This window comes from Gordionus sp. m RMFG-2023, unplaced genomic scaffold (genome assembly GCF_954871325.1).
Source record: "Gordionus sp. m RMFG-2023 unplaced genomic scaffold, tfGorSpeb1-WG-v2 contig_114, whole genome shotgun sequence".
NCBI lineage: Eukaryota > Metazoa > Nematomorpha > Gordioida > Chordodea > Parachordodidae > Gordionus > Gordionus sp. m RMFG-2023.
In genome coordinates, this window is record NW_027050822.1 from 3,750 (window position 1) to 20,996 (window position 17,247).

The window sequence follows — 17,247 nt, forward strand, 5'->3', positions numbered from 1 at the left end:
ATAATTAAGACAGATGGCCAATAAATAGAGGATGAAATGTTCTAGAATTTATTAGAAAGTGTAGGTATTAATATATTACATTAAACTAAGCAGTATGTGGGGAAGGGGGGGAATCCTCGTCTCCACAAGCCAAAAAATCAAATGCCGCTTAAATTATTTTAAAAAAAATTTTGATTCTTAAATTTTATCGCAGATATATTTCTATTTACATTAATTTATCACATTCATAGCAAAGATAAATCGCTATTATTTCTTCTACGTATATATCGATTTCAAATTTTCCTCACGTTATAATCTATAATTTTAAAATATCTACCATATGAAACTTTTTCATTACAAAAGTAAGACATCCTTTAGAGTAAAAACGTTATGTTCAAGCGTTGCGTTATTACAAAATAAAGCCAATAGGTTTAAATTTAAATATTAAGAAAATCAATTATTTTATTTGAACAAAGCTATGTATCATACTCGCTGTGGTTGTAGTTGTTGTGCCTATTATAATATAAATTAAAGTGTTATTAAGACAAAATCATAAAATGAAGAAAACAAAACTAATAAGAATAATTTTTTAAATAAAAATAAATAAAATGTGAAATGTGAGAAAAATTGTATGCTTGATATAAACGTCAGTCAATAGATGAAAAAAAGGAATGTTATTTACTATCGATCTTGTAATGATTTTGTTATAAATTTTTTATATAACCATAAAGGTTGAATTTCAAACATAGAAACTTCTTTATCTCTCAAAATATTCTAATATATTATTTAAAAAAATAATTATTATATGGATGTTCAATTCGGATTTCGTTAACCACCCTTTCTATTAAGAGGACTTTGCTTATTCGAAACAAGACATTGATATATTAATTTTATCTGAGTAATTATGGATTAAAATGGTAGATAGGAGACAGCTGAAGGTGTCATTTTGTGTTTGTTAACAATTGTCAAGTTATGAATGACGTTTTGGGATATATATAACTCACTGGGATTTGTAATCTCTTGATTTTAAATTACTGAGGACTTTTTTTTTAAAAAAAGGATAGAGTACCCTCACTGTAAAATTTAGATAATTTTGCAAAAGATATTTTGAAATATTATAAATTTGCACAAATTATGTGATTAAAAAAATAATAAAATATATAAATCAAGTTAATATTTTTTACAAATTCGATCATGATAGAGATCCGATAAAATTCCGCCAATACCTCCAGGTCTATTTAGATCTAATAGGAAACATCCAGATGAAATTTCTCAAATTCCTTGGAAGAGAGACAAATTTTTATTAAGGGATTACTCATGCATTGATCCGTGCTCCCGTCAATAAACCCTAGAAAATCCTTGAGGAAAAAAGCAATTAAGAATTGCTAAATATTCAGAAATTTTAAAAGACTACATATTCATTCCGATCATTTCCACTACCTTCACAACATTTCGGAATCACGCTTTATCCTTTTTTAAGGGTCTTGGTTCTAACATTCGTAAACTTATGGATAAACCTTGCCAAGACTTATTTTCAAAGCAAAGTATAGTCATTGCTACAAGGTTAATTACATTAGCTTCATGAGTAGTCTCATTCACAATATGCTTGCTTTGAATATTCATATTTGTATTTTTTTATAAAATTATATTCATAAAATTTTTTTTCCTAATATGAATTATAGACAATTCTCATTATTATAATATTCTTCTTTTATATTTCCTTTTTTTTTTAAATTTATGTGATGATCATGTCCTGTTTTAATAAAAATAATATTTATTTTTTAATAAACTGAATAAAAATATATCTTATTTAAATATGCTGCAAATGAGATAAAATTATAAATCAAAATTGATTAAATTTAATTTAAAAAAAAAGAAATTTAAAATGAATTTGAAATTTGATTTAGTATTATTTGCTTATAATGTGTGTATTGGAAAATGTAATTCTCGGCTCGGTTTGAGTAGAGAATTTAAAAAAAGGCTATCTTATAATTTTGCCAGTAAAGTATTATAAGGCTAAAGATTTTGTTCATAGATGACACAACCTTTTTAGGTATAATCTCGAGGTTTAGCAATATTAATCTTGCTAAAATATTTAATTCGTCGTTAAAAATCTAAATTAACGTATTAGGATAAATAAAACTATTAAATCAATTTTATTTTTATTTTATCCAGGCCATTTTTATAAATCGACCCAAATTACCAATACTAATTTTAGGTATTCTATCAAATTTTTTCAAAGTTTAACAAACCTAAACTAAATTTCTTTAAATATTCAAGATAATGTACCAAAATTATTTTTTTTTTGTTAAATATTTCAAGTCTTATATTTTAGATAAAAACTTTTATACACGTTTCTATGCAGCAAATTTCTCTCAATCAATTAAAAAAAATAAGATTTATTGCAATTGCAATCAAATAAATATTACCTCCTGTTAGTGGTGCATCTGATTTTTTTTAATAATAAATAAATTATACTTTAGGTATAGAGAGAGATAAAATATTAAAAATAAATATTTACTTGTGATCATATTTTTTAAATTCAAAATGTGCATTAAACGAGATAGGTAAAGAAATAAAAGTCTGATTATAATTTATAAATGAAAAATCCCAATTAGAATAAAATTTATTTAATTTTACATTAAAAAAAAGGAATTTTAATAAAAAATAAATGTTAATAAAAAATAATTGTTAATAACATTCTTAATATAAAAAGTGCTTTAAAATTATAAAAAATTTAAATATCTTTTATATATATTTATATTATAGAAAATAGGGTAGATATTTTAAGAATCCTAGTTAATAAAAGTTTTAGTTATTGATTGTTTCAAAAACAAGTAAAGTAAATTGTAATTACTATTCATAAAAATATGATCAATTTTTTTATAAGAAATTTAATTTATTGGAAAGGAAGATATTGTTATTTTATAAATGGCGAAATTAAAACTTTAGCAAAAAAAATTATTCAAAGTCTGGAAATTTCACTAAAAGATGTCCAAAACCTTTGCTTTTTATAAGCAAAATCTTATGGCTTAGATAATATTATTTTGGTTGGTTAATTGCGAAGAGAAGGTTAATTAATTTTTTTTTATAATAAATTTCCAATCTTAAATCTATCGTGCAAATGAGTCAAAAGAAAAAAACAAAATATATTGAAATCAATTTGAAAATTTAAGGATTCAAAATCAATAAGATTGGCTTAAGGGATTGTTTATAATGTGTATTTGATAATGTCATGCATAATTATTTATAATTTAAATAAATTTTAATACTTTCTACAGTGTCATTTCCCATATTTGGGTCTTAATTTTTGTAAAATAAAATATACCGATATTAAATGATTTAAAAAGTATAAAACCTATATTTTTGAAATGATCATTTTAATATTAATTTCATGTATCATATAGATTTTATTTAAGGTTTAACAAATTTGAAATTTTCAATATTAAAGATAAAGAGGCAATAAATAATATAAAGAGAATGAGTTATTTTATAAGATAAATATTTCAAGTCTTTTTCCTAGGCTATAAACTTTTGAATTTTCATGAATTTATTTGTTCAATTTAAGAAATGAAATTATACCAATACAATGTGCTATTTATTTATTTCATTTTTTTTTATAGTTGCTTATTGGTAATAATAAATAGAATACACTTATAAGTAGAGGTGAGAGATAATTAAGAAATAAATATTAACTTAGTTAAAACCATATTTTTAAATTCGATATTCGCATAAAATAGTTTTGATAAAAGTATCAAATAAAATATATTTATATAAAAATTATTTTAAATCTAAAAATTGATAACAATTCAAAATTTAATTCTGAATATCTTTCAATTTATATTAAAAGGAATTAAAAAATAGGATACATATTTAAAGAATCCACAATTATAGATTTCGCTAAGATATTAATTGTTTCTAAAACAGAGAAAGGATATTGAATATATTTTAAAAGATTAGCGCATTTTTGTATAAATATTTTTTATATATATTAGAATTGGACTAATGCTTTAAAGATTACGTTTTTAATTATTTCAGAAACAAGTAAAATATATTGTAGTTTATATTTATAAAAATATGACCAATTTTAATTTTATCTATTGGAAACGAAGTTGTTAAAAAGCTAGATTCAGTTGATTTATGAAAATGGCGAAATCAAATTTTAGATAAAATAATATTTCAAAGTCTAGAAAATTTACTAATATATGTCCAAACCTTTTGCCCTCTATAAGCCAAACCACATGGTTTTTATAATAATATTTTGGTTAAAGTCTGAGAAGAGAAAGTAAATTATTTATTTTACAATTTAAAATTATACTTTAAAAAATTTTTACCAATTTTAATTATTAAAAAATTTATACTAAATTTCCAATAAATATATATTAATAAAATAACAATCTTTATATAAAAAGTGCTTTAAATTTACAAATAAAAAATTTCTATATCTTTTATATATTTATATTATAGAAAATAGGGTAGATAAGAATCCCTAATTAATAAAAGATTTGTTATTAATTGTTTCAGAAACAAGTAATATAATGTAGTTTATATTCATAAAAATATATGAAAGAAATTTTATTTATTGGAAAGGTAATTGTTAAGTTACAATTTTGAAAATGGTTAAATCAAAACTTTAGCAAAAAATAAATTTCATAGTCTAGAAATTTGACTAATATAAATAGTGATGATCACAACTGGTTTTAATAAAAATAAAATTTATAAAAGAACTAAATTTAATTTTTAATGAACTGAAAAATTGCTATCATTCCCGGTAATTTCCACTAGAAACATTTCGGAATCGCGCTTTATCCATATTTAAGGATCTTGGATCTCACTTTCGTAAACTTACAGATAAACGAAGGCTTCTTCTCAAAGCAAAATAAAGTCATTGACATAGCTAATTACATTAGCTTCATGAGTAGCCTCATTCACAGGATGATTATTTTGAATATTAATATTGTATTTTCTTTTTTTGAATTATATGTATTAAAAATTTTTATCCCAATATGAATTATAGACATTTTTTATTATTATAAAATTCAACTTTTATAATTTATTTTTTCAATTTATATGATGATCATGTCTGGTTTTAATAAAAATATTATTTATAAAAGAAATTTAACCAAGTTTAATTTTTAATGAACTGAATAAAAATATTTCTTATTTAAATACACTTGCAAATGATAAAATAAAAAATCAAATTGATTGAATTTAATTTTTTAAAAAAGAAGAGATTTATTTGATATTTGATTCAGTATTATTTGCTTATAATTTGTGTATTGGAAAATGTAATTAGTCTCGGGTCGATTTGAATAAAAGATTTTTAAAAACTCATCTCATAATTTGCCAGAAAAGTATTACAAGGTTAGAGATTTCGGTCATAGATGACACAACGGTTTGGTTGGACATCTTGGGGGTCGAATTTCGTGGCTATGGAAATTATTCTGGCTAAAGTATTACGTTAGTCATTTTTAAAAATGTCTCAAATCGAGCCATTTAGGGACATTCAATATAAAATCATTTCTACTTTCAACAAATTGTATGAGTCTTTACTAATTATCATTATATTTAAAAAGCTATATTATCATTGTATTTTATTTAATAAACTTTTGCATAAATTATAGAGAAGATGTTTTCAGAATTATTTATTTATTAAGTTTTGTTCCGATATTAAGATGGTATAAATATATGGAGATTTAAAAATATTCATATTTTTATGAAAATATTGATTAATTAATGAAATTTAAGCCTTGTAACACTGGCTTTAATGTTATTTCGCAAGTTAGTGGCTAATTTAAGTAAAATATAATATATAGATATTAAATAATTTAAAAAATCTAAATCAACTAATATTTTTGAAAAAAAACTATTAATCAATTTAGTTTTTATTTTAATATGTATTCTGTATAATTTTTTTAAAGTTTAACAAACATTAACTAGTTTTTTTTCAATACTCAAGATAATGTGCCAATAAAATATATAAAGGGAAATTTTAAAGCATAAGAGTTTTTTATGCGATAGATTTTTCATGTCTTTTTCTTAGGTTTAAAAATTGATTTTCCATGTTTCCCTTAAATAACGAAAACAAACTTCTCGGAATCAATTAAGGATATTAAAACTATTGCAATTGCATTTAAAATTCTTCCTTTTTGATGTTATTTTATCTAGCTTTCCAATTGCTATTTAGTAATAATAAATAGATTACATTTATAAGTAGAGGAGATAAAATTAAAAAATCAATATTTAATTAGTTTATAACCATTTTTTTAAATTCTAAATTGGCAGAGCGATATAGGTAAAGAAACAGCCTGGATGGCATTTATTTATAAAAAAAATATTCAATGAAAAATATATCCTTAATTTTTTTCTCAATAAAAAAATTTATGATGTTAAACAACCCCGATTTGCATCGATTTCAATATTTTACCCAGAAGTATCTTGCCTAAGCCTTGAGATTTTATCCAATAGATGCCCAAACCTTTGTTCCATCTATGAGCAAAATCTTTAGGCTTGCTTATAATATTTTTCTGGATAAAATATTGATTTAACTAATCGGCTCAAATCGAGCTATCTAACAACACTAAATTTAACGTTTAAAAATAATTTAAAATAAATGGCTAATTTTTTTTAATAAATAAAAAGTAAAAATCTTTTTATTATATTTTTATCTGTTTCTTTCTTTAAATAAAAAATTTCTTCATTTTAAAAGCAAATAAATAATAAATAAATAAATCAAAACTTGCATACGTAATTTTTATTTTATCGACAAATATGAAAAATATGAGTTGGCTCAACTGAATGTGAATAAATTTTCCAATTCTGTATATTGTTGGTTCCATTATTCTCAAAGTGATAATATGTTTGGAATGATAAAGGATTTTCGGGTTGAATAATTTTTTTGAAGGCAGTTTAACAAGAAAAATTAACAGCTCATTCGCAGTTGATAATTAAATTAAAACCAGTTGACAAACGAATTGAAAATATGATAGATTTCGATATGCAAGATATCAATTGAAATTTTACTCCAAAGCAAAGACGAATTCTGCTTCCTTATAAATCTTATTATTTTTTTGTATCACTTCTAGGGATAAATTTTTAAATTCTGCATTGGCTGCTTGGATATCCTTAACTTTACCCAAGGCTGTTTTCATTTTTAACAATCAATCATTTTTTTTTAAAATATTCTCATCAAACTACCCTTTAGAATATATTCAACCATTAAATATTGCCGTAATAGTTATTATGAATGGAATGGGTAAATATTACCAAGTCTTAACCTATGTAACCTCTTATCAGATGAACAATTGAGAGTTGTCATAGGCCATCCAATTAGATGTAATTTAGATCAACCACATTGTTAGAACACACTAAATATCAGTTGATTACAAAGGGAGACATGGTATTAATCGTATATATATAGTCCATGCAAGACATGCAGCGATTAATTTTATTATCCGATCACTTCGAAAACAAAACATCCTGAAGCCTGCAATTTATGATCAGAAGGTGGCCTTAAGGCGAGATGGTTTAACTTCTGTACCTTGGTCTTTAGGAAAATCGGGCTTCACATGCGTCACTTCATTTCCAAAAAATGTAAATTCTAATCCAATTGATATAGATGAGGAAAAAAACTAAATATTCGAAATTAACAATATTTTTTAGCATTTGTTATCCCTTCCCTCATATGTCAAGCGGAATTTTAAGATTTTAAAAAATATCAATAATATAAGAGACTCAGCGATCATATATCATTTGAAAAAAAAGTACGAACATAGCAATAATTGGAGCAGGATTAAAAGATGATAGAATTTGAACAATATATGCAATTTTTTAAAAATAAGTTTTATCTAAGGAGCTTTCTTTCAACAATAGCAGTCATAAATATTATATTAATTTAAAAAAAAAAGATGGATGCATTTTTTATAAATATACATCATATTATTGTTTATCAGAACTTTATATTACTTAAAGCGTCTGAGGCTAAAATAATTTTTATTAAAAGTTTCAAAAAATATAGATGGATTTATAATATGTATTTCTCTATAGATATATCAAATTATTGTTTATCAGAACTTTATATTACTTGAAGCGTCTGGGGTTAAAATAATTTTTATTAAAATGTTATTTGCAATTAAAATTAAATATATTAATTTAAAAAATATAGATGGATTTATAATATGCATTTCTCTATAGATATATCAAATTATTGTTTATCAGAACTTTATATTACTTAAAGCGTCTGAGGCTAAAATAATTTTTATTAAAATGTTATTTATAAAAGAAACAGAGTATTCTGAAATAATTAAGACAGATGGCCAATAAATAGAGGATGAAATGTTCTAGAATTTATTAGAAAGTGTAGGTATTAATATATTACATTAAACTAAGCAGTATGTGGGGAAGGGGGGGAATCCTCGTCTCCACAAGCCAAAAAATCAAATGCCGCTTAAATTATTTTAAAAAAAATTTTGATTCTTAAATTTTATCGCAGATATATTTCTATTTACATTAATTTATCACATTCATAGCAAAGATAAATCGCTATTATTTCTTCTACGTATATATCGATTTCAAATTTTCCTCACGTTATAATCTATAATTTTAAAATATCTACCATATGAAACTTTTTCATTACAAAAGTAAGACATCCTTTAGAGTAAAAACGTTATGTTCAAGCGTTGCGTTATTACAAAATAAAGCCAATAGGTTTAAATTTAAATATTAAGAAAATCAATTATTTTATTTGAACAAAGCTATGTATCATACTCGCTGTGGTTGTAGTTGTTGTGCCTATTATAATATAAATTAAAGTGTTATTAAGACAAAATCATAAAATGAAGAAAACAAAACTAATAAGAATAATTTTTTAAATAAAAATAAATAAAATGTGAAATGTGAGAAAAATTGTATGCTTGATATAAACGTCAGTCAATAGATGAAAAAAAGGAATGTTATTTACTATCGATCTTGTAATGATTTTGTTATAAATTTTTTATATAACCATAAAGGTTGAATTTCAAACATAGAAACTTCTTTATCTCTCAAAATATTCTAATATATTATTTAAAAAAATAATTATTATATGGATGTTCAATTCGGATTTCGTTAACCACCCTTTCTATTAAGAGGACTTTGCTTATTCGAAACAAGACATTGATATATTAATTTTATCTGAGTAATTATGGATTAAAATGGTAGATAGGAGACAGCTGAAGGTGTCATTTTGTGTTTGTTAACAATTGTCAAGTTATGAATGACGTTTTGGGATATATATAACTCACTGGGATTTGTAATCTCTTGATTTTAAATTACTGAGGACTTTTTTTTTAAAAAAAGGATAGAGTACCCTCACTGTAAAATTTAGATAATTTTGCAAAAGATATTTTGAAATATTATAAATTTGCACAAATTATGTGATTAAAAAAATAATAAAATATATAAATCAAGTTAATATTTTTTACAAATTCGATCATGATAGAGATCCGATAAAATTCCGCCAATACCTCCAGGTCTATTTAGATCTAATAGGAAACATCCAGATGAAATTTCTCAAATTCCTTGGAAGAGAGACAAATTTTTATTAAGGGATTACTCATGCATTGATCCGTGCTCCCGTCAATAAACCCTAGAAAATCCTTGAGGAAAAAAGCAATTAAGAATTGCTAAATATTCAGAAATTTTAAAAGACTACATATTCATTCCGATCATTTCCACTACCTTCACAACATTTCGGAATCACGCTTTATCCTTTTTTAAGGGTCTTGGTTCTAACATTCGTAAACTTATGGATAAACCTTGCCAAGACTTATTTTCAAAGCAAAGTATAGTCATTGCTACAAGGTTAATTACATTAGCTTCATGAGTAGTCTCATTCACAATATGCTTGCTTTGAATATTCATATTTGTATTTTTTTATAAAATTATATTCATAAAATTTTTTTTCCTAATATGAATTATAGACAATTCTCATTATTATAATATTCTTCTTTTATATTTCCTTTTTTTTTTAAATTTATGTGATGATCATGTCCTGTTTTAATAAAAATAATATTTATTTTTTAATAAACTGAATAAAAATATATCTTATTTAAATATGCTGCAAATGAGATAAAATTATAAATCAAAATTGATTAAATTTAATTTAAAAAAAAAGAAATTTAAAATGAATTTGAAATTTGATTTAGTATTATTTGCTTATAATGTGTGTATTGGAAAATGTAATTCTCGGCTCGGTTTGAGTAGAGAATTTAAAAAAAGGCTATCTTATAATTTTGCCAGTAAAGTATTATAAGGCTAAAGATTTTGTTCATAGATGACACAACCTTTTTAGGTATAATCTCGAGGTTTAGCAATATTAATCTTGCTAAAATATTTAATTCGTCGTTAAAAATCTAAATTAACGTATTAGGATAAATAAAACTATTAAATCAATTTTATTTTTATTTTATCCAGGCCATTTTTATAAATCGACCCAAATTACCAATACTAATTTTAGGTATTCTATCAAATTTTTTCAAAGTTTAACAAACCTAAACTAAATTTCTTTAAATATTCAAGATAATGTACCAAAATTATTTTTTTTTTGTTAAATATTTCAAGTCTTATATTTTAGATAAAAACTTTTATACACGTTTCTATGCAGCAAATTTCTCTCAATCAATTAAAAAAAATAAGATTTATTGCAATTGCAATCAAATAAATATTACCTCCTGTTAGTGGTGCATCTGATTTTTTTTAATAATAAATAAATTATACTTTAGGTATAGAGAGAGATAAAATATTAAAAATAAATATTTACTTGTGATCATATTTTTTAAATTCAAAATGTGCATTAAACGAGATAGGTAAAGAAATAAAAGTCTGATTATAATTTATAAATGAAAAATCCCAATTAGAATAAAATTTATTTAATTTTACATTAAAAAAAAGGAATTTTAATAAAAAATAAATGTTAATAAAAAATAATTGTTAATAACATTCTTAATATAAAAAGTGCTTTAAAATTATAAAAAATTTAAATATCTTTTATATATATTTATATTATAGAAAATAGGGTAGATATTTTAAGAATCCTAGTTAATAAAAGTTTTAGTTATTGATTGTTTCAAAAACAAGTAAAGTAAATTGTAATTACTATTCATAAAAATATGATCAATTTTTTTATAAGAAATTTAATTTATTGGAAAGGAAGATATTGTTATTTTATAAATGGCGAAATTAAAACTTTAGCAAAAAAAATTATTCAAAGTCTGGAAATTTCACTAAAAGATGTCCAAAACCTTTGCTTTTTATAAGCAAAATCTTATGGCTTAGATAATATTATTTTGGTTGGTTAATTGCGAAGAGAAGGTTAATTAATTTTTTTTTATAATAAATTTCCAATCTTAAATCTATCGTGCAAATGAGTCAAAAGAAAAAAACAAAATATATTGAAATCAATTTGAAAATTTAAGGATTCAAAATCAATAAGATTGGCTTAAGGGATTGTTTATAATGTGTATTTGATAATGTCATGCATAATTATTTATAATTTAAATAAATTTTAATACTTTCTACAGTGTCATTTCCCATATTTGGGTCTTAATTTTTGTAAAATAAAATATACCGATATTAAATGATTTAAAAAGTATAAAACCTATATTTTTGAAATGATCATTTTAATATTAATTTCATGTATCATATAGATTTTATTTAAGGTTTAACAAATTTGAAATTTTCAATATTAAAGATAAAGAGGCAATAAATAATATAAAGAGAATGAGTTATTTTATAAGATAAATATTTCAAGTCTTTTTCCTAGGCTATAAACTTTTGAATTTTCATGAATTTATTTGTTCAATTTAAGAAATGAAATTATACCAATACAATGTGCTATTTATTTATTTCATTTTTTTTTATAGTTGCTTATTGGTAATAATAAATAGAATACACTTATAAGTAGAGGTGAGAGATAATTAAGAAATAAATATTAACTTAGTTAAAACCCTGGAAATTTCACTAAAAGATGTCCAAAACCTTTGCTTTTTATAAGCAAAATCTTATGGCTTAGATAATATCATTTTGGTTGAAGTGGTTAATTGAAAGAGAAGATAAATTAATTATTTTAAAAAAAATAAATTAAACCAACTTTAATTTTTTTAAAGAATTAATAATAAATTTCCAATCTTAAATCTATCATGCAAATGAGTCAAAAGAAAAAAACAAATTCCTTTATTTGGGTCTTAATTTTAGTAAGATAAAATATATATTAAATGATTTAAAAAACATAAATTAACCTATATTTTTTGAAATTATCAATTTAATATTAATTTTATGTATCCTATAGATTTTATTTAAGGTTTAATAAATTTGAAAGTTTTTTCATATTAAAGATAAAGTGGCAATAAATAATATAAAGAGAATGAGTTATTTTATAAGATAAATATTTCAAGTCTTTTTCCTAGGCTATAAACTTTTGAATTTTCATGAATTTATTTTTTAAGTAATGGAATTATACCAATACATGAAAATAATGTGCTATTTATTTCTTTCATTTTTTTATAGTTGCTTATTGGTAATAATAAATAGAATACACTTATAAGTTGGTGAGAGATAAAATTTAAAAACAATTAACTTAGTTAAAACATATAATAATATTTTGGTTAAAGTTTGAGTAGAGAAAGTAAATTATTTATTTTACAATTTAAAAATATATTTTAAAAATTCGTATAATTTTTAATTTTTAAAAAATTAATACTAAATTTTATATATATCGTGCAAATATGTCAAAAGAAAAAAACAAAATATATTGAATTCAATTTGAAAATTTAAGAGATTCAAAATCAATATGATTGGCTTAAGGTTTATTGCTTATAATGTGTATTTGAAAATATCATGCATAATTATTTATAATTTCAATAAATTTTAATACCTTCTACTAAGTTAGTTTTTTTAATTGAGTTTAATTTTAGTAAATAAAATATACCGATATTAATTAATCAAAAAACATAAATTTACTTCTTTTTTTTGAAATAATCAATTTAATATTTATTTCATGTATTCTATAGTTTTTCTAGGCTAAAAACTCTTGAAATTTTATGTTTCCCTTAAATAACTAAAACAATTTTTTTGTAAAATTAAAGAAATAATGCAATGAAAATAATGGATTATTTATATATATTAAAAAAAAAAAAGGTAAGTAGAAATAAAATTATTTAACTTCTAACCCTAATATAGGAAAGAGCAGTGACAAGTTGTTATCAAATAATAATATCAATCTAAAAAAGTAAAGAGGATATTTTTTTAATGAAAGAAGTTTAATTTCTTTATTAGCGCCGTTCTTCTAAGGGTAATTCTTATACATAATATGAAAAGCGAGTATTTAAAATAGCCATTTTTGAGTCAATTCAACTGGGACATTTTATAGATCCCATTAAGTAGATGTAACGAAAAGAGGATTTATTTTTGAATTATTAATAGTTAACTTATTTCCTCTTTAAAATATGGAATTATAGTGATAGAAGACTAAGTAAGAACTTTAAAATTATATATTAATTTACTATCTGGTATAGCCACTTTTTGTTGAAAAAAAAGATAAATATTTATAATGCATAGTTATAATCATTTGAATTTTTTAAGTTCTATTCTCTTTTACGTAACAGCCCTAAGATAAAAATTTACAAAAAATATCGAATTGAGTTATAGAAAAGAAAATTAAAAGAATTATAATTGCTTAAAATAGAAAATAAAATAATTTGGCCAAATAAATTGGTCTCTTAGTTTGTAAAATTTATGTATTTATTGAAATTCTGCCGCATAAAGTTAGTGTCCCCACCTCAATAAAAATCGTCTATAATAGTAATATATTTCTTGTTACGAAAAGCATATATCGAATCTTAAGTAATGGTTTGTTTTTCTTGACAAAATTTAAGACTGTTAACGTTACTTAAATGAATGTGTTCAGGTAGGGAATTAATTTTTATTATAATACATATGGAAAGCTAGGAAATATGTGTACAGCGTTTTGCAGGCACGTATATAGGAATTCACTGTAGAGGGGGTTGGGGTGTAAAAATTAATTTTTTTGTATAAATTATTCCAGGAGTAATTTAGGTTTCATTAATATATTAAGTAAACTATAAAATAATGACAATTTCGAAACCCAAATTTAAATATTATAAATAATCGGAGTGAATACTTATTTAATAAATATTCCTCAAATAAACTTTTTAAATAAAATATAAATTTTTTAAACATCTAAAATTATATATCTAAAATTATATTTAAAAATATATTGGAAATATATATTAACAAAAATAATATTAAGAATTATTGTATGTATATAAACTCGTGAAAAAAAGTACGGAGTATTAAAAACAGGAAAAAATATTTAATTACTTATTTTAATATAGAATATAGATGTAATATGCCAATTATAATTTTAATATTCTTTTAACTAGTATTTTCAACATTTTTTTGTTTTATTTTTATAACTGTTCATTGAAGTTTTTTAAAAATAAAAGTGATAATATAGTCTTTATTATCTTAAATCAATATTTGATTCACTACTATTTCATAATATACATGAGTGACCTTTTTAGGACTGGTTCAACAAAAATTACGGATACTGCAAAAAATAAAAACATAGTTTATTCTTCTGGACTATTTATAGCAATGTTTTGTACACCATCTAAAAAGATCCTGGATTAAATAAAATTATGAAATACTAAAAAATGCCCAATATACATCATCCCAGATTCAAAAGCAAGTAATTATGGAAGATATGGTCTTGAAACATCTCAGATTAATATAACAAAAGTTTATGTCGTTTTTTGTCTTAAGGCTGATGAGGCAAAAGATGCATCAGATTTAGAAAACCTGAGCATAATTATTCGGTATATTTTTTCTGGAGAATACAAGAAAATTTAATAGGAATTATTAATTTTCAGTGTATTTCTACTGAAAGCATTGCTGAATGCATTTTAAAGCAACTTAACGAGTTAAATATTATTTCAACGAACATAATAAGCCAGGTATATAATGGTACAAACTTCATGTCTGATCGAAATAGAGGAGTTCAAATCCTTCAAAAAATTAAAAAAGTTTATATTATATGCTACATCCACAAGTTGTATCTTGTGGTAAAATTGGTATAATATTGTTATCATTTCTAATTTTTATGATTTTTCTAATGCATTGTATATTTTTTAGACATTTTAAAGTATCCTGTAAATATACAGGTTATATCTTATGAGACTTTTAGAACAGAGCTGGTCATTTAAAAACATCTCGTATCATTTATGAGAATTTTGTATTGGTGAAGTATTATTTTAATTTTCAAATAGAACTCTTAATTTAGAAGTTTCCACTCATGTTTCAGTCGAAGTCTCTGGTCTTTTATCTCATTGCGTTAATATAAATTACGTTATATTAGCCATTATAATTCATGAGATATAATAACAATAGATCCACTTAATAAGTAAATACAGTCAGTAGGTATTAATCTAGTGGATACTAAAAATTGTATTGATTCCACTGTCAATATAATAAAAAAATAAAAGAAGCGATAATTCTTTTGATTTAAAGAATTAAGGTTTGAAGAACCTTTAGCAAAATTTAATTTCTCTCCAGAAATCATCAGGGATACGTAAAACGCCTATAAATTTTCAAGATTTTTTAGTCGAATCCAAATTAAAATTTGATTGTGAAAAAGACTCCAATTTGAGTTCTAAAAGGAATTATTATAAAATTATGGATTACTTTGTGTTGATCGTTTTTTAAAATAGATTTACACAAGATGACTATAATCTTCTATCATGTTTTAATACATTGTCTCCTTTTGACTTTGATTATTTTATATCGGATAAAATGGCCCGATTAGAATCATTATTAAACTTAAATATGGAATGTATATCATGAAATAAAAATCGCTAAAGGATTATTAGCTGTAGAAGTTAAATAAACACAGAATTTTAAAAATATCCTAAATATTATGATTAAAAACATGCATTTAAAGAAGTGCATAAATACTACTCAGCAGCCATCATCATTAGTGTACCAACAGTTCTTATGTGACCTCTTTCTCTACAATAAAGATAGTTCTAGCGAGCACTAGAGAGTTGATGAAAAATCAACGTAATCAAAATTTAGTATTGATGGCTTATGAAAAAAAAATAACATAATATCCTTTAATTCATTTATGTTAAAATTTATAAATAAAAATCGTCATATTATTATATAGTATTATTTTGTATTCATATTAAATTAATAAATTTTTAATAAAAATATCAAAATTTCTATGAATGCTTAACTATTTGTTTTATTTTAAAAAATAGTGAGCAGCTGATACCCTTAGTTAAAAATTCCTTGCTACAGCCCTGATAGTTTTGTAATATGAATGCACCTTGTTGACCATTATTTACCATATTTAACCTTTAATACCATAATTTGCATTCAGAGAGTAATGCATAATGCTACTTTAACATCTTTACTATAAAAATATACCAAATATTTAATTTTTCCTCTATCCAGATTTGAAATAGATTTGGAGGAATACTGCTTAATATTATTTGCAGACTTGTAAATGTCTGATTAATCAAAACCTTGCATTCATTTGGGTTAAAAAGGTAGATAGGGAGGCAAAGAGATTTATTTTATATTCTTTCATCAACCCCATACATATTAGAATGATGAGAACTTGCCTTAGCACGGGTAAATATTAAATTCACATAGAACTCTGCTTTTGACTAATAATAACATATATTATATGAAATTGGTCATATACATTGCTCAAATATATCAACTATTATCATATTCTCAATCAAATCGATATATTTTTATTGAAATATGTATTGCAGTGAAAATGAAATAATATAAATTTCTGCTGTGAAAATAAAAATAAATGCATATTTGAATAAAAATGCGATAAGATATAACAATCAATAATATTTTTTAAAAATATTTTAGCCGGCATCTGGATTTTTTGGCTTTGGGTAAGGAGAAATATTTTCCCCTCTTTTTGTCCGAGCCTGGCTTTTGATTAAATTTAAAGCAAATATCTCTCATGATTTTAATTTTTTAATAGGTAAAATAAAAATCTAGTAAAAGAGATAAAAATAAAACAAAAAATTACATATTTCATTAGCTAGTTTAACTGTTCATATATAATTTAAAGAAAGAAAGTTTGTTATATAAAATAATTCATGTTAAATATTTTAAATAAAGTGAGAATGAATAAAACGAATCATAGAATGGTATAATAAATTATATTAAATTAAATAATTTTTAATT

The 17,247-nt window shown here is 22.6% G+C and overlaps 1 long non-coding RNA gene across 1 annotated transcript; it reads right to left on the bottom strand.

Moving 5' to 3' along the window:
- Positions 1 to 384: 384 nt before the first annotated feature.
- LOC135930616 (uncharacterized) lies at positions 385 to 10,703 on the bottom strand. The gene is made up of 7 exons (XR_010572827.1): positions 10,686 to 10,703; positions 8,746 to 8,769; positions 8,210 to 8,224; positions 7,945 to 7,959; positions 3,252 to 3,281; positions 2,409 to 2,426; positions 385 to 492 (listed from the first exon to the last, which is right to left on the bottom strand). It is a non-coding gene; the product is annotated as an uncharacterized LOC135930616 (long non-coding RNA).
- Between the last annotated feature and the right edge of the window lie 6,544 nt (positions 10,704 to 17,247).